Source organism: Megalobrama amblycephala, linkage group LG4 (assembly GCF_018812025.1).
Source record: "Megalobrama amblycephala isolate DHTTF-2021 linkage group LG4, ASM1881202v1, whole genome shotgun sequence".
In the NCBI taxonomy this organism is placed as follows: Eukaryota; Metazoa; Chordata; class Actinopteri; order Cypriniformes; family Xenocyprididae; genus Megalobrama; species Megalobrama amblycephala.
This window is the reverse complement of record NC_063047.1, coordinates 51,123,722-51,143,230: the sequence shown is the minus strand read 5'-3', so window position 1 is coordinate 51,143,230 and position 19,509 is coordinate 51,123,722.

Sequence of the window (19,509 nt, the reverse complement as noted above, 5' to 3'; positions counted from 1 at the left end):
ACACTGATATAGAGAATAACTTTGGAGGAACTTTGAGTGTTTTTCAGGCTCAAACAGCAACTTTACACACTAAAGAAAGATGAACATGGAAAAAGGCATATTATGACAGCTTTAAGCAATAAAATAACACCCTAGTGCTGATTTGTCAGACAGCAGTGTCATCTGCAGAGTGTTGTCCAGCAGTCCCTGCTAACTTCACTGCGTTCTGTTTCTTTAAATCCGTCTGACAGTTACACCATTCTGATGGAAAGAGGAATTGGTGTGCAGAGATTTTACAAGGCCAAGATTGAAAAAAAAAAAAAAGTTCTCTGTTGCACATTACCGTTTTCTGTTGTGGATTGCAGAGAATCTTTCCCAGGTGCCGAGGTTTTCCAGCACAGGAGTGGGAGAAGGATTTGGTAACAGTGGAGGCCTGGCTTGCATACACTTTCTCTTTCTCATCAGACATGGGTGCAGAGAACTGTGTGTCGCCCAAGCCCGCCGCCGCAGCAGTAAAACACATTACCCCCACTTGTCCCTCTTTGCGCTTTTAAGAGAGCACGAATAGCAGGGATTACAAGATCTAATTTCCACAGAGCTGTTGCCTTCTGACAAAGCTTTTACTCAAAAAAGGGCCCGGCCTGCAAGTAGCTTGTTTATGTTGGTGGACTGAGAGCTGTTAAATGTTTCAATCGCGGTAACTGAAGCCAAAGGCTCCGGCTGCAAGTACATTAACATGTGAGATCAGGCTGCCGAGCCTGAGAAAGAGAAAGAGCTCGCAGGCAGATGAAGGATTTCATTCTGTGGACTCAAATAAGAGCACACTTGTGGATTTTTTCACTTCTATGACAATTTGACAATTTTAAGGATGTCAATTACAGTTATTAGAGTATGAATCACCCACATGTTATAATTATTGACATTAATGTAGATGCACCCTAGTCTATTTTGATTGGATTATTAGCTGCAACACACAAAAACAGGATTGACTGAAACTTGAATACATTTTCCCCTCATGAGTGATGTAGTATAATTATATGTTAAAATTTTGCTAACGGTGACTACAATTATATGCACTTAAGAAAAGCAGGGTTTTTGCAGGAAGTAGCGCTCTGAAACATGTTAAAGCGAACACTGTTTTCTTCACGCCATTTAAGGGATCAACATAAAGTGGTTTAACACATCTGGGTTTCCGCTGGAGAACATGCAGGTTAATGAAGAGTGCAACAATATGTTCTAAGAATGTTTTGCTAATGTTCCCATTAAGTTATCAAAACGTCTTTTAAATGCTTTTAAAAAATGCTATGTGAACATTCAGTTTTATCATTCTTCAAGCATGGGAATGTTACTTTTTAATGTTCTCTGAATGTTCTGAAACTAGTAACATTTAAAAAACGTTAGACAAACGTCAAACTAAAACATTTAAAAAAAAACATTCCATGAACGATGTGTAAATAACATTTGTGTGCTAACGTTTTGAAAACATTATTAAAGACCTGATAACTTTGGATGAACGTTCTATTAACATTACTGGAAGAATGTTTGTTCACAACTTTGAGAGAACCTTGACAGAACGTTCCCTGTTTGCTGGTCAGTTATAGAAATGGAAAGGTGTAGAGAAAGCAGCATAAGATCTCCAACACGCTGCATGTAAAAGTGTTAAAAAAAGCATAATGGAGATATAATACATTTTAAAGTTTTATTAAGTGTTAAAATGAGCTTATGTGGTTTTTATAATCAATTAACACTGCTTTTGTCATTTTTTACAATACGGACAAAATTTACCACCAAAAATGCATTCGGTTTAACTAAAATTTTGGTTTTACCGAATGACACTTTTGGTTACTTTGCTTCACGACCATGTGGTCCTTTGCAGGTGTCTGAATGATGTCACATCCTGTCACATGATATTGACCACATGACTTGATCCAAAATGGTCCTTTTATATTTGTTACTCCAAATGACATCTAATGAAATCAATTTTTCCAGACATTCTTTCTCAAAAACAAAGCAACGAATTATACACATAATTTTAATACAATTTTGCACTATGTTGATATATGATGTTATAAAATCATACCAATCATGACGGTTAAACTGAATGACCTTTTGAGCAAAATATAATTAAAACCTTTTGGATTCAATAAAAGAGATCTAGTTGTACTACCTTACATACTTTGGATGTCATATTTTTGTTTTTTATTATTATTAAGGCCTTTGGACAAAAAAATGACCGTCACGTCATTGACCCAAACGTGAATGCCTTAAGCCGCTTTCTTCGCAATAACCGGCTTTCTGAAGTCAATGTAAACGCACCGAGTAATAATTAGCGTTAGCTTCAGTTCGCCTCTTACCTGTCATTTGAGACTCGGGTAGAAGGGAACGGCCGCCGTACTTGAATTCCAGGTAATAATAACTCGCCGACATGCCATTTTCCTCTACCGGACTCTCACTTTTTGAAACGAAACAAACATTTCGAGAGCATTACAGGTAAATTCTCCAGAGGTCTGAAAAACGCTGACAGACAGCTCTGATGACAAACGCCCGCCATCTGAACCGGTCGCAGCTGGTTCTGGGTATTTAATAAACATGTAAACAATCCAGTTCACCTCATTAGGTGATTGCAAAGAGCCACGCTGTCCATAAATCAAGAGTCAGGTTATCACGGCCTCTGATCTAAACTGTACCGGGGCGCCCAGCTGTCTGCACGGCGCAAACTGTGAACAGCGGGCTGTAAAGAATTAAATTCCTGACTAGTTTACCTTTCCTCCTCTGAGTCGTAGGAGCAAACGGACAGGAGATTAGTTGGTACAGTGACATAAAAGTACATGAGAAGATGCACACAATGTTGGTTTATTAAAATCATATGTAAATAATGTTTTATGAGTGTGACATGCTGCTCTTTTCTCTGATGGTGTAAGAGAGTGTGAATGTTGGTCATTCTTTGGGTAACTTGATAAAGAGTACCTAAATGAGTTTAACACTCTAATTAGAAATGATTCTTCACCGCAGAGGCGGTTGCTGTGAATCTGTGGCCTCTAGAGAACCCAGTAAAGATACTGTAAAGAGAAATGAAATCCTTAGAAGGATCATTTGATAGGGAAGCATGGTTGTGTCTGTGTTCATAACGTCATCAGGATGACCCTCTCTTATTCTGCTCTCCCAGCTAACAAACATATGTTCTAAGAACGTTTGCTAATGTTCCCATTAATTAATAAAAATTTTATTTCTGAATGGTCTCTGGTTTTAAAACCATTAAAGTCCCCCTGCAGTCAATCATTTTATCCCTTAAAACTCAACTTTGATCACCAAAATAGCATATTTAAAGGTGCCCTAGAATTAAAAATTGAATTTATCTTGGCATAATTAAATAACAAGAGTTCAGTACATGGAAATGACATACAGTGAGTCTCAAACTCCATTGTTTCCGCTTTCTTATATAAATCTCATTTGTTTAAAAGACCTCCGAAGAACAGGCGAATCTCAACATAACACCGACTGTTACGTAACAGTCGGGATCATTAATATGTATGCCCCCAATATTTGCATATGCCAGCCCATGTTCAAGGCATTAGACAAGGGCAGCCAGTATTAACATCTGGATCTGTGCACAGCTGAATCATCAGACTAGGTAAGCAAGCAAGAACAATAGCGAAAAATGGCAGATGGAGCAATAATAACTGACGATCCATGATAACATGATATTTTTAGTGATATTTGTAAATTGTCTTTCTAAATGTTTCGTTAGCATGTTGCTAATGTACTGTTAAATGTGGTTAAAGTTACCATCGTTTATTACTGTATTCATGGAGACAAGAGCCGTCGCTATTTTCATTTTTAAACACTTGCAGTCTGTATAATTCATAAACACAACTTCATTCTTTGTAAATCTCTCTAAAAGTGTAGCATTAGCTGTTAGCCACGGAGCACTATCAAACTCATTCAGAATCAAATGTAAACATCCAAATAAATACAATACTCGCATAATCCAATGTATGCATTCAGCATGCATGACGAACACTTTGTAAAGATCTATTTTGAGGGTTATATTAGCTGTGTGAACTTTGTAAATGCACTGTATTATAGTCGACAGCTCGTGGGGCAGGGAGTGCGCGATTTAAAGGGGCCGCACGCTAAATCGGCTCATATTTAATGATGCCCCAAAATAGGCAGTTACAAAATATTAATTAAAAAAAATCTATGGTGTATTTTGAGCTGAAACTTCACAGACACATTCAGGGGACACCTTAGACTTATATTACATCTTGTAAAAAAACGTTCGATGGCACCTTTTACATTTTTTTTCCCTGTGAAAATGTTTTATTCATGCCTTAAAATAGCTTAAATATAACTCTACACCCTTGCTTCTTTTAGTATACATGGATATATGAATATGCTAATTAGCCCCGCCCCCACACACTCACTCAAGCTCAGAGATCCACTTGGTCATCTGAACTTTTGACAACGTCAAACACATAACGGTAAATAATATGATTAGTCTTGACTATGTTATCAGACAGCTAAAGTGTGTTGCTAATGTTATATGACTTCCTTGCTTCAGAGTGTTCATAGTTAATGATATGTGATTGATTACAAGCAGGGTTTTTCCTGGGTCAAAAATGGTCTTCGGTGATGACAGACACGGTCATCCACACAAACAGTAAAAAGTGCCCTACCCACGTGATCTGCAAGCCCAATACTGACAATAAAGTACCCGTCACTCTCACTGTAATTCTTTCTTGCCCTCTTTGCAAAAAAATCTGTGATTTCATAGCTTTAAGAGAAGATGCTTCTTTGCTAGACCTAACAATTTTGGTATGTATAATAATAATACTTAATAATCAGCATTAAAAAGTAGCATTAAAAAGTTACATTAACTAATAATATAATTTTCTACCATAAATGATTGAATGCACCTAGCTAACAACTTGCTTTGTTCTGGTTTCACCTCACAGACTAAACTAACTGATTTTATAGGTAGGCCTAATTTACTACACATTGTCATTTAAATAACCCGAAAATACTGTCGATTATTAAGGCTAATTTTACTAACTACTCTTGCTAAATGGGGTAAGCACACTTATGTTCTCATTTTAGAGTTGTTCAAGTAAATTATTCGTTGTTAGCAGATCAGTTGTTTTCATGATTCACTAAAATGAATCTGTTCAAATGAGTCATTCGGTCGCGAATCGGACATTAGCGGACGTTGACGTGTTGCGTGGGAATCGCGACTGTTATAAGGACATCGCAAAAGATTTGTCAACACAGAAAACACTTCATCACTTGATAGGATTTTCTTTTTGTTTACTGAACGTGCTGAACATGCTGCACGTGTGGGGCGCCATTTTTTAGCACTATTCACACCCAGCGATTATTCAGGAAAAACAATACGCCTCGTGAAACATTGATTCTGTCTTCCGAACTTTTAGTATCGTGTCAGTTGATTTAGATTATTATGTGCGAGGTAGAGAGAGTGCAAAGACAGCGCTTACTTTGAAGACAGAGAGAGTTTGTGCACATGAGGGAGAAGCTCTGCTCGTTCTGTCCGTCAACGCTGCAGTCATCTGCATCACTATTAAACAACTCTCAATAACTGATCAAATAAGGCTTTGGCGGCCGCCAAAAAATTTTCAATGTAGGAAAAACTCTGACAAGGTAGTTTGTGACATAAACACCAGTGATTTCAAACTGCGTTTAGATTACTGCAGTTTCAAAGAGAAAATACTCAGCACTGGTGTTAAATTTGCACATGGCTTGTCTTAAAGCGTATAAACACCACATAGACATATAAACAACATTAAAAACTTGATTTTCATCACATGGGGTCTTTAAACATTCCATTTTATCATTTTGAAAACATTATGAAAACGTTACTTTTAAATGTTCTCTGAATGTTCTGAAACTAGTAACATTTAAAAAACGTTAGACGAATGTCAAACTAAAATAAAACATTCCAAAAATGATGTACACAAGTTTTTTTTGCGCTAACATTTTGATAACATTATTAAACACAAGATAACTTCGAATGAATGTTCTATTAACGTTACTAGAAGAATGTTCATAACTTTGCCAGAATGTTATTCAAAATTCCCTGTTAGCTGGGATGTTGCAGAAATTGGAAAGGAATGATCAAATTAGGCAAAATATTTCATACTCATGCAAGGGGCTTTGTGATGAAGGGCGTCCCAGTTTTACTATCCGAAGAGTTCTGCTGGAAAAGATGCCATGTGTGTTCCTGCATTATGTCATTGTCTCCACAGTATTAGGCAGTTCTATGATTAAAGACGTGGTCCTGACAAGTATAAAAGTACTGGGAATTTGGACATTCAGAAGTTGTCATCAAGATCTTTCACATTTTGCAAGGGCAGCAACTTAGCATGAGTCTCTGTCGACTAATTGCGTTTTCTGTTCGTGGCGAGTCTCTGGTGTCAGTCGCGGCCCGATGTGAAGCACATGTAGACTTGACTTCAGTGAAGGGGATTTGCAAGAGATTAAAGTTCAGGCTTGATTTGAGTGAATCTAAGTGCTATTGACAGGCGCAGGAGATCATGGCCGTAATCAGAACAAGCCTTTAATCACGCAGGCTTTCAACTTACCCGCCAGTATCGAATTACCTCACGTCCAAATTGGAAATCGCGCACCAACCGACGTATTGACGATCACCTATACACAGAAGCACGCCTGAAAAATTGGGCCGTACAATGCGTTATTCACAGGGACTCCATGAAATGAATTGAGTATTGTTGCTGTTGTCATTACTATTATCCACGGCGGATGTGCGGTGTAGATTATCGTGCAGTATTGTGTCTAATTTGGGAGGCCTGGCTGAATGAGGAAGCGAGGAATATCCTGACTACATCTTTAACCTATTCAGACAGAATGATGTCATGATTAGAAGAGGAAACTGCCCAAGAAGCAAACACCCCCCGCACACCGAACATGGAGAAAGAAGAGAGACAGAGAGCGAGATCAAAGAGCAGCAGCACTCCAGGGAGAGACACCACGTCTCACGCTCGTCTCCACACCGAACGCGCTGTGTGAATGTGCTCCATCAGGCCTGCTGTTCTCATCGGAGCGCTGCGGTTCGGTCCCTCCCTGCGCAGGATGTGATGAGGTGACGTTAGACATAGAGCAGGAGAATCTCACAGTCAATCCTACAGAAACTAGCCCAGGTCACATTTCGCCACAGAGTTAAATGAAAATGAAGCCTTTTCGAGCACAAGTGATAACAGTTCATTTAACTGAACTAATTTGTTTAAGGGTCAGTGACGTGACGGGTCAGTTTTTCTTATTTTTATCCAAAGGCCTTAATAATAAAAAAACAAAAACAAAGATATGACATCCAATGTATGTAAGGTAGTACAACAGGATCTCTTTTATTGAATCCAAAAGGTTTTAACTATATTTTGCTACATGTAAAGGTTTTTTAAAGATTTTGTCAAAAGGTCATTTGGTTTAACCGTCCAAAGGCCAATACAGCCATTTCATTTGTAATTAAAAATATTTTTATTCTGGCATGATTTTATAACATCATATATCAACATATTACAAAATGGTATTAAAATTATGTGTAGAAGTCGTTGCTTTGTTATGAGAAAGAATGTCCGGAAAAATGAATTTCATTGATGTCATTCGGAGTAACCAATATAAAGGGACCATTTTGTATCAAGTCATGCGGTCAATATCATGTGACAGGATGTGACATCATTCAGACACCTGCAAAGGACCACATGGTCATGAAGCAAAGTAACTAACTCTCTCTCAACTATTTGAAACATTCATGTTTTCACTTCCTCACACGCATGTCCCGAAACATCAGGTCATTCGGTACAACTGCTATAAAACATGGAAAATGTTGTAATAACATAAAAACTTGTATAAAATATAATATATTTGATTGTCCTTTTGCTAGCTAGCTAGAAATCAGCCTGTTAGCATTGTTTGAAAACATTGTCATTCGGTATAACCGAAAGTGTCATTTGGTAAAACGGAAATTTTGGTTAAACAAATGACTTTTTTGGTGACAAATTTCACTTGTAAAAAATTACAAAATAAGTGTTAATTGTTTATAAAAACCACATAATCTCATTGTTAACACTTAATAAAACTTCTAAATTAATTATATCTCCATTATGTTTTTTTTTCTTTTTTCACTTTTTTTCACTCATTGACTTATTTGTCAATGACCCTTAATTTAAGTTTGTCTTACTCAAACCAGTTAAGTATTTTGAGCGTTAGGGCTTACAGTGTATGAATAAGAGTGAATGTGTGCATATTTAAAAAAAACAAACAAAAAAAACATTTGCTAATAGTTTTAATTGATTATTTCACAACTACTCTTAGACATAGAACTTTTACAGTTCTTATATCTCTTTTTCTTTATTCCCTTAACTCCCCTTTAATTACGTAATTTCTTACATAATTAATGTAATGTAATTTCCCCCCTAAAAAAACGTTGGTCCTCTCCAATGATCAAGACATCATTACAGCTTTGACCACATGACTCAGACACGTTCTTGAGATTCACATGTTGTGGATTGTGAGAAGCGTGTTGCACAGTAGTTCTTGGCTGCAGTTCGGAGGGAGGCTATGCTGGTCCTTCCTGCAAAGTCACTTACTGTACGGCCTCGTGCTCAGCTGATTGCTCTGTGGACCTCGTCCAAACCCTCCACAAGATCCTCAAGCCGGTCCCACGAGACCAAGGACTGAACTGTTTAATTGTGCTCCTCGCTTGTGAGCAGTTTGACAATACTGAGCTGATGTTGTCTGAGAGCACAGTGTTCCAAATCCACAGATAAACACTTCCTTCACAGGAAGGACACTTGATCTGCTCTTCTCATTAGAGCAGGGGAATCATGCAATATAGAGATCAAGTCCCAAAAATCTCCACAGACTTTGCATGTAACCATAGATTTGTATCTATAACGTGATCCACAGGAGTGATCGAAGAGCTCTTTGCAGAAAGCACTGGAACTTGCCCTGGGGCACTATTGGCCTCGTTTGCAGCAAGTCAAGTCCTGCTGAGAGTAAGACAGTGAGGGGATCACTTCAAAAGCGCTTGCTTTTGCACTCTTCAAAAGCATAACTCACACAGCCCTGTCACCTCTTCGGTGTAAAATATGTTCTTGCCCCAAACTAAAACAAACAACACATCCATCTCCATTACTCGACTTCCAGAAGATGTGGGGGGAGAAGGAAGGGCTGGATTTAAAAGCTTCTGATTGGTTTTCATCTGTGTCCCTGCTTTGACCACCTTCAGGTTATTGACATACAATTAGAAGCAGGTTTACACCTAAAAACCAAGTTCAGTGACTTTTCACTCATAGGCCTGAAGTCAGCCTGATGTTTCACATTTATATTTATCTTCTTAGGAAGCACTTCAGCAATTAACAAGACATTGCACAGTTTCTTCTCAACCTTACATGGAAAGCGTATTAGAGAAAATTATTGAGAAAAAAAAATATGGCAGGAATGTTTTTGTTACACTGAAGAAACAATTTGCAACTCTGTCAAAAAAAAAAGAACCATTTGTTTGACCCCTCAAACTGCTGCCTTCCCCTCTAATAGTGCATTTCGTTTAGTTTCCCTTGATCCTAACACCGGGGTCCATCATCATTCGGAAAACAGCCACGAGTTATCCGATTCCAAGTCTAAACTCATCTCAGTTGCCACACGTGTCCAGGCGCCTGTGTTTGTTTAGGCCAGACCTTCAACCCCTCATCATCTCTGCCGAAGCTCGCTCTTTCCAATTTCACCTGACCCCTTGAATGTGCTCAAGATGTGACGGATTCTTCTGTCACGGCTCTGGAAGCCATTTTCTCCCCGTACCTGATGATTGGGATACTGGACGCTCTGGAGAGGACCGTTCCCTCTGATGGGTGCACGGCCTTCGCGTCAGACCTGATTAGTCGAGCTGCCACTGGGAGCCTCCGTCCCTCAGCAGCTCTTGTGCCAGGAGCCTCATGGGAAAGCAATCTGTGCCGAGCGTGAGCTCATCAAGAACCCGAGCGCTCGCCGCTGACATGACAATTATCAGGGTTTTCCTTAACCTCAAAGAAAGCTCTTCCTGAATTCTAATGCTGCTGAACAAGAGAGTTTAACAAATGTTTGCTGTTGGCCTGAAAAAAGGTTCTTTGGTGATGAAAAAGAATGCAGAAAGTCAAGACAACACTGTTCTGCAAGGAGAAGGACTCGGGGTGCTTTCACCCGATTTCAATTTTGTGACGTGTTCTTTCCCGGAAGAAACTCGACTACAATGGAGGGAGTTCAGAAACAGTGATGCTGATATAGAGAATAACTCCCGCTGGAGGGACTTTGTGCTTCAGAACTTTATAGATCATTTTCATTCTCAAACATCAACATTACACACTTTTTTGAGTGTGTAAGAAAGGCATAATATGTCCTCTTTAAAGATCAGAATCCCACAAGGAAAGTAGAACTGGATACACACTCATGCATATGTTTATAGCAGCAGAACTCTGTGATGAGGTGGTGTCTGAGCTATGCGAGTGGCTGGAGGCTGTCTGAACGCTTCCTCCAGGCTGTAAAGTGGGCGCCACAGCTTTCTCAGGACCCTAAGGAGCTGTCAATCAAAGACATGAATCATTCAGAGAGCCTTTATCTGCACCACCAGTGGTGCTATCCGGAGTGAGAGTGCCAAACAAGCCATTCTACATCTCTTGCTCACTTATAATATCTTTCACCTCCACTCCTCCTCTTATCTTCACCTTTCCTCAGCTTTGCAACAATTTCTCATTCATTCCTTCAGCACTGCAGGGACTGAAGCCTGGCTACCAGACACCGCTGTCAACACAAACAGAGTGCAGCAACCCCAGGGTGTAAAGATCAAGAGATGTGTGTGTGTGTGTGTGTGTGTGTACATGCGAGTCTGGCTGTGTTCTGCTCCCATATCACTGTGTGACAGTAATCTGTACTGAACCTTCGCAGGGAATCAAGGTTTTAGGGCGAGAGGAAACCTAGCACTTCCATGTAGGGGTTTATGAAAGGGTGTTCTCCTTTGGTTGCAGCTGATCAGATGATGTGCTGGTGACTGAAGCCAGGGTCGACTGTGGCTTATTATGTGGCTGAGAACTTGCTACCAGTTAATGAAATACATTTGTAGTAGTAGTTAATGGCCAGTGTTTCTTCTCTTGCTACATATGTTCTCTACTGTATGTGATAATCACAGAAGTATGGTTGAAAAGTAATCTGTTTGAAAACAGGTGGTTTCAAAATGGTATCAATAACTATCAGTGGACCTTCGTGCCTTATGAGGGGAATCAAAGTACTGCGTCTGTTTTCAGGCCTTCCCACCTAGCTCTCTCCAGCACTGGAAAGCTTTTCTAATATTAACGTGGGCCCTAAAGATCTTGCTCAGTCATAACCCTTCATTTCAGTGATATTCTTCTGAGCTTTTGTATTGTGTCTCATCTCTCTTTATGCAGTCTTTCTTCAAATCTCCCTCTTGCTCGTTCTCTCTCCTCAACCGCCCCCTAATGCTAATTGGCTACACGTTTGTTGTTGTTTGTTGGTGTGTCGGTCCGACTAACTTCCAAACAACGTTCTTCAAACATTGCTTACTGCACCTTTAAGTACAATTTCTCAGTACTTTTTACTGCCCTGTCTCTAAGCTGGCCAAACTCTTGCAGAACTCAGTCAAACCTGGTAGCATCCCATGATCCCATAACTACCCGTCGGCTTGGCTTTGATCAGGGATGTGTCCATGAAACCCTGCGGTGAGATGTGGTCAGAAATTAAAAATATTTGAACAAAATGCAATCGATCCATATACAGCACCTACTGCAGTACTTCAATCACTAAAAACAATGGGACATTCTAAAACATTTAACGTGAAAAACACTTAAAGTGACTTAGGCCTGGTTTCACAGACAGGGCTTAGCCTAAATCAGGATTAGGTCTTAGCTCAGTTAGGATATTTAAGTTGGCTTGGGTATCGAGTATCGAGTATTGATTGGAACCAGGACTAGCTTTGCGATTTTCCCGGAATCGTTCAAAAGTTTAAATTTCGATTCCTAGTTTCGATTCACAGTCCACCGACTGGAAGAAGAAGAAACCGCTGAACACCAACAAAGAAGCGTCCACCGGAAGTGTTGGCATAACCGAGCGAGTCGAACATGGATAGCATGCGTCGGCGGTCCAAAGTGTGGCTTCACTTTTCTAAACAGAACGAAATCTCGGCAAAATGCAACATTTGCGGCAAGATTGTTTCGTGCATAGGAAGATGGAGATACTAACTGTCCAGAACGCTAACGCATCCAGCCTGAGAAGGCAGATATGATAATTTTCCTAAACAAGAACTGTTTCTGATTTTATACTGTACCTGCTGCTAATCTGGACTGGGTTTTACAAGTTGTTTCTTATTGTATATTTGCTATTCTGCACCAGGTTAGCCCATCAGTGGGAGCACGGTAACATGTTCAAGTACCTGCAACATCATACACCAGGGGTCATCAACTATATTTGTCCAAGGGCCAGAATTTTTCACTGCAGACACTGTAAGGGCCAGATACTCATAATATAAAATAAAATTCGAATTGTATCCTAATATGTTATTATTTGATATACTAATTCTAATTCCAAATTTATGTTATTTTTTACATATTACCTGTACTGCAGCAAGCCACCAGGGGGCGATAGCGATATTTTAGGCTTCATATTCGTGAGGCTGTCAAGCTGTCCATCACTGTCACGCAATTGTGCGCAAATCCCAGGCAAGGAAAATTTTGACATTTGTGAAAAAATGAGCATGTGAAACAATAAAAGATGTTCAATGAGAGCAACACGTTTATCGTCATTCTTGACTGAAGGCAGGCTATGGCACAAGCTACTTTTCAGAAGGCTTTTTTTTTTCTCGTTATTTTTAAAAATAAAAAAACGGTTCTCATTCCCCCTTGAATAAGGCCGGTGACACACTGGCTGCGTGGCGTGTCCGTTTTTATTTCGGCTCCCATATTTAACAGGTTGGAGTTTGCACACTGAGACGCGCGTCTCAGGCGCGCTCGAGCCACGCAGAAAACGCGTGCATGCTAGAAATAGAACCGACGCGTGTTCCAGCCCTATGGTTCCAGCAACGGGAGTGTTCTCTGGCTCTGAGCTTGTGTTTTGTTGCTTTGACATTGTGGAAAATAGAATAATAGAAACAAAATGTATAAGCATTTTTACCCGTTATTATCAATCTAAATTAATCTTGTTTTTAATTTAACTTAATTTCATTTTTCTTTATTTAAATTTCGTTTTTTCTTTATTTAAATTTCGTTTGTTCTTTATTTAAATTTCGTTTTTCTTTATTTAAATCTACCCTTACTGTGCCAATTTGTTAGTCAGAAAAATATTAGACTACCTTAAAAGTATTGCTTAATTTAACAGACCTGTGTGTGTACGTTTTATATCACTAGTGCAGTGACCGTTCTCGGAGCATAAGCCCTGCCCGCGTGAGGTGCGCCGCTTCCCGCTCGCGCTGCTCTGACTGTAGTTTACTAAAAGTTTATTAATTCTGAATGTGTCGCGTCTTGCGTGTCCATCTATATTGCACCAAATGCGACACTGCACTCCCTTGTGAAGTCGATTGGATGAACGGTTCTCGAAATAATATAAATGCAAACGGACATACAGACACAGATTCCTGCCTTTATTAGAGAGAAAAATATGTTCAGCCCCTCTCTCCGAAGCTTCGAATAGTCGATGTTCATCAAAAAATGGTATTCGGACCAGCCCTAAACTTTTTCCTCTTACAAGGCTATTCCTGATTTCAGTATTATTCTGGGGCCGGATGGAAATCTCTGGCGGGCCGGATTTGGCCCGCGGGCCGCCAGTTGACGTTGCATGTCATACACTCATGTGTAAATGTGTTTTCATGAGGTTTTCAAAAATAAAGCTCTCTTGAGGAAAGTGTACCCCTGTGAAAATATATTCATAATTTATAATATTTATATTCAAGTTCATAGATTTGATATTTATATTGTAGTTGAAAACAGCCCTGTGAGAAATTCATAGTAAAGTTCATAAAAAGTAAAAAGTTCATAGAATTAAAATTGATGGAGAAGGTCAGACTATTTCCTTCAGAAAGACCGTTGGTTAGCTAGCTCATTTAAAATATCCTAAACTTTTTTTGACCCTGCCTCTTAAAAGAATCGGAATCGAGAATCATTAGGAACCGGAATCGAAACAAGGAATCGTTCAAATTCAAATGATACCCAACCCTATATTTAAGTAGCTTTTATAAAAGTACACAAGAAAAAAACATTACTGGTGTACATCTTGAGACAAAACAATAGCACTGACTTATATTTTAAAATAAGTCAGTGCAAGTTAAAATGGCTCAAACATGCATTTTAGTCTAGGACTAGCTTAAGCCTTGTCCGTGAAACCGGGGGTTAATGTACTGAAACTGATATTAAGAGACCAATTTCAGTATACAGCTTATTGAAGATACATACTATATACAGGTGAGATGAGTCCAGAATATGAACGCAACACTTTAAATGGTTAAGCGTTTTCTTTATAATGGTTTTCTATGTGAAAATGCTTAACAAGAAACTGCATGTTGTGTTCATATTCTGGGTCTATCTGCTTGTCTGTACATAGTATGAATTTGGTCTTTTAATATCACCTACTACATTAGTACTAGGGCTGGGTAAAAAAGATTGATTTCTTGATTTTAATCGATTCTCATTTTTACGAACCGATATCGATTCTTAAATCCCAAGAATCGATTAGTCTAGTCTGTTTTCAGTTGATGAATGAACAGAACATGTAGAGCACCTCCCATCCAATAAATCGTAATAATCTTTGTGCTTTGTTACTTTTGATATGAAGCAAAGTCTCTGATTTAAAATGACGTCCATCTTATTATGAGATGCATAAAATAAATACCATTTTGGCGCTGTTTAATGTGACGTGACAGATCGCTTTAGTGCCTCAGTTAAAGAGAAGCGGCAGCACGTTTAATACCAGTTACCGCGCGAAATAAACATGAATGAACATCTGAAGGTATGTTCAGATATACAGTACAAAATACCGAAATCCTTATCATGTCACATGAAATCGCTCAATCAGTGTTTCAACCTCGGAAAGACATCAATAAAACAGCTTGCAAACAATGTAATGTCACATTTACCTCAGAAAAACATATTCAGTGACCATAAACTCATTAGTCAGCTAGAAAAGTGAACTGTACATATTCTACTACATAGTCATTATAATGTTCTTCAATATTTAATGCATATTTAAATAAATCAGTCATGACAGTAGAAATGATTGTAATTCTAAACTTTATTTACAATAAAAACATAATTGAGTGTAATTTAAGTGTTTTTATATAAATAAGTTAATTTAACCTTCAATATTATTATAGTAGTACCAACTGACTCCATGTGTAGTTTACAGCATTAGTTGAGAGATTTTTTTTCCTCTAGAAAATTTGCCATGTACTGTAACTGATATATTACATCCAAAATAATCGATATCGAATCAAATCGAAATTGTAATCGAATCAAATCAAATTGCAAGCACGTGAATAAAAATCGAATAGTACTCAGTAAAAACCTGGTAAAAACGACTGACGGGCAGTGGAGGAAAGACTTGCTTTGCCCTCCAGTTGGGTGTTCATATAAGGGTGTGACATCATGAGAAATTGTGAATTGAGAAAGCACACCTCTAGAGCTTTACATCTTCATTGATCTTTCAACAACACACAATACAATCCAATCAGGTGGATGTGAACTTCCGTCTCTACATTAATAAATGAAGATACACATTTCAGGCAATTGAATTCGTTGTGAAAGGGCTGCAAAGCTCTCGTAATTCCTGATTGTGAGCGGAATGGCCTCTCAGTCCATTACTCTAGTGTTAGTGGCTATAAGGTTGCCTTGTTGTTTGTGGCAGTGTTAATGTAATGCAATCCACTGGTCTCGCGCTCGGCCTGAAAGTAGCAGACAGCGAGTCTGACCGGAGCGTGGCATCGATTCTAATGGGCTTTTTAGGGCTGTAATGATGGGAATCTGTTCACGCCTCAACTGTCATGCCTAATTATGAGCAACCAAACAATGACTCCATTCACACTGGATCGGGTTACAGCTTCTCCTCTACCGGGTTATCGCCATTAAGGGGATCCTGAAGCTGGTCCAGCTGTGTGAAATGTATATTCCAGCATGAATGTACTGCTAGACACATGCTTTGAGATTTGCGAATGCTTTGAGAACTCTTTCCCCGCCATTGACAGGTTTTTCCGTGCAATCTGGGTTTTCACTGTTATATGGTAGGGGGCGCTGTTACTGATCTCCTGAAATAGTACAGCATCTTCGGATCCAAAAACAAGCTTCCCCTCTGGGAAATCCCCACCGCCATTTTGAAGTGTATTCAACTTTAAGTGGACGAGGGAAGTTTATTTGGACAGACCCTCGACCCCTTGAGCGAGTCTACTCATATGTACACTTCAGTCAGATCTATAGACCACAATTCAACAGGACTGTGATGTCACAACAGCAACTCGCAATGCTCAGATTTAATTTACCCACAAGTGATCAAGGGCTTAGGGTTTTCCATTTACACACATTGCAAGGGTTCCACCAGAAGTGGGCACTCGTGCAACGTAAGCAATGATGTACATTCGAGTGAACGAGACAGAGGGAAAATAGCGAGGGAGGGGCATAAAAAAGTGGACTTAAACACAGCCCAGAAGGAGTGGATAGAAATTGTTTACGCACAAGTAAGCTAACGCCATCATCAAACGTTCAACAGCATATAAATCAAAATGTTACCGAATGAAATGTCGAAACCATGAAGAGGATATGACTGTGAAGCTTTGGAGTTGCTGATGGACTCGATCTACTCCATCTGTGTTTTGATTAGAGGTCGACTGATTGATCTGCTGGCCGATTAATTGGGCTGATTTAGCAATTTTTTTAAAATTAAGGCCAATCAATAAGCAGGCGCATCTGCGAGTAGCTAAGTGTTGTTGTGGAACATGTGACACTTCCTCTTGCGGCAAGCAGATTCATATCATTCCACCGGCTTAAAGGTATACTTAATTTTCCACATTCAACTGCATCTCGCGCACAGTTGAGCGCACAAGGCTTTCAAAGTATAGTCCTTTTGCCGTTAGTGTGGAAAGATGCATTCGGTGGACTGCTGTTTTCAAGAGCTCAAGTCACTCGCACATGCACTGTTGTATAAATTATTATACTGCATTGTATAGATAAGCTCAGACGTTATCAATTCTGTTTCTATACTGGAGAATTGAAGCCGACCATGCTTATTGTATGTGCAACAAGTCATTTGCATGTGAAAGTAGAAACATGTGCAATTTAGACGAAACTTCTGGCTAAAACGTGCACGTTAACTTTCCTCATTAAATGAGTCTGTGGAACCGACCTAGCCTCCACGGCATCATTGCTCGTGGCCAGTGCACTCTTAAGCCCTGGGTGTACTTCATTTTTTTTATGCGTACATACACAATCGAATGCACCTTGGAAAGTATACTTTATTTGACTTGTACGCATACACAGGCATTCGATGCATGCACAGTTTTGAGTGACAACCCATGTAAAAATATTTGTATTCTGTCATGCTAGAGTTGTAGAAATGAGGGTACTTTCTAACCTCTTCACACAATCTCTCGTCTATGTAGGCCTCCATCGTTGCTGTAGCTTGCATGTGTTCCGGTCTGTTCTGTTTATGCAGTTTTTCTTTGATTACCTTGATAATCGATGCACCCATGGCGCATGTGTGACCTGCGCATACAAGTACACGTGGTTACAAAAAAGCTCATTATTTTACTTTATAAAGTTTTAAATAAGGATATTTATCTTAAACGCATCGATTCACTTCAAAAGGCCTTTATTAACCCCCTGGAGTCATATGGATTCATTTTTTTTATGGATGGATGCATTTTTTTTTTTTTGTCTTCAAAATTCACAAACATTACAAACCTTGGAGGACTAAGGATATTTTTAAATATATCTCTGATTGTGTTCATCTGAAAGAAGATAGTCATATACACCTAGGATGGCTCGAGGGTGAATAAATCATGGGATAATTTTCATTTTGGGGTGAACTATCCCTTTCAAAACAGTTTTGAGAAGGTACTTAAAAAGTTGAGCCATGTATTATTACTATGAATTAAGCTACTACTAAGTTTATTTGACAAAGTCTAGATTTTTTTAATACCTGTTTTATGTATTTATTATTTAACGTATACATTTTTTTAAATTTAAATAATACAAGTGCACTGATTGGAGAGGCTTGTGTTGTTCAATAAATGTTTAATTTAAAGGTGCCCTAGATTCAAAATTTGAATTTACCTCGGCATAGTTGAATAACAAGAGTTCAGTACATGGAAAAGACATACATTGAGTTTCAAACTCCATTGCTTTCTCTTTCTTATATAAATCTCATTTGTTTAAAAGACTTCCGGAAAACACGCGGATCTCAACATAACACCGACTGTTACGTAACAGTCGGGGTGTACGCCCCAATATTTGCATATGCCAGCCCATGTTCCCAACATTATGAAAGGCATTAGACAAGGGCAGCCAGTAACGTCTGGATCTGCACAGGTGAATCAACAGACTAGGTAAGCAAGCAAGAACAACAGCGAAAATGGCAGATGGAGCAATAATAACTGACATGATCCATGATAGCATGATATTTTTAGTGATATTTGTAAATTGTCTTTCTAAATGTTTCGTTAGCATGTTGCTAATGTACTGTTAAATGAGGTTAAAGTTACCATCGTTTCTTACTGAATTCACGGAGACAAGAGTCGTCGCTGTTTTCATTTTTAAACACTTGCAGTCTGTATAATTCATAAACACAACTTCATTCTTTATAAATCTCTCCAACAGTGTAGCATTAGCCGTTAGCCACAGAGCATAGCCTCAAACTCATAGAGAATCAAATATAAACATCAAAATAAATACTTTACTCACATAATTCGAAGCATGCATACAGCATGCATGACGAACATCTTGTAAAGATCCATTTGAGGTTTATTTTAGCTGTGTGAACTTTGTAAATGTGCTGTAATATAATCAAGAGCTCGTGTGGCAGGGAGCACGCGAATTAAAGGGCCATAGTTAATGATGCCCCAAAATAGACAGTTAAAAAAATTAATTTAAAAAAATCTATGGGGTATTTTGAGCTGACACTTCACAGACACATTCAGGGGACACCATATCAGCCAAAAAATCTGCATCATTTATCAGCCATCAGCTGCCCTGATTTCTAAATATCGCCATCGTCCAAAGAAAAACCCATATCGGTCGACCTCTAGTTTTGATCATCGTTCTGAATCCAACCTGGATGAAGTCTTTGACTAAAACGCAATTTTTTTTTTCCAGCTTTTTGTTTGAAATTTTTTTTTTGCAATGAAACTTACCCTTGTTCAAGTGTTGATAAAACAAATGAAGCTAAAATAAATAGTTTTTGTTTTGTTTCGCTTTGTTTAAAAGCAGAGGCTCTATTCTTTCTTTTGATATGCTGACTGTTTACATATTCATACAACAGAATAAA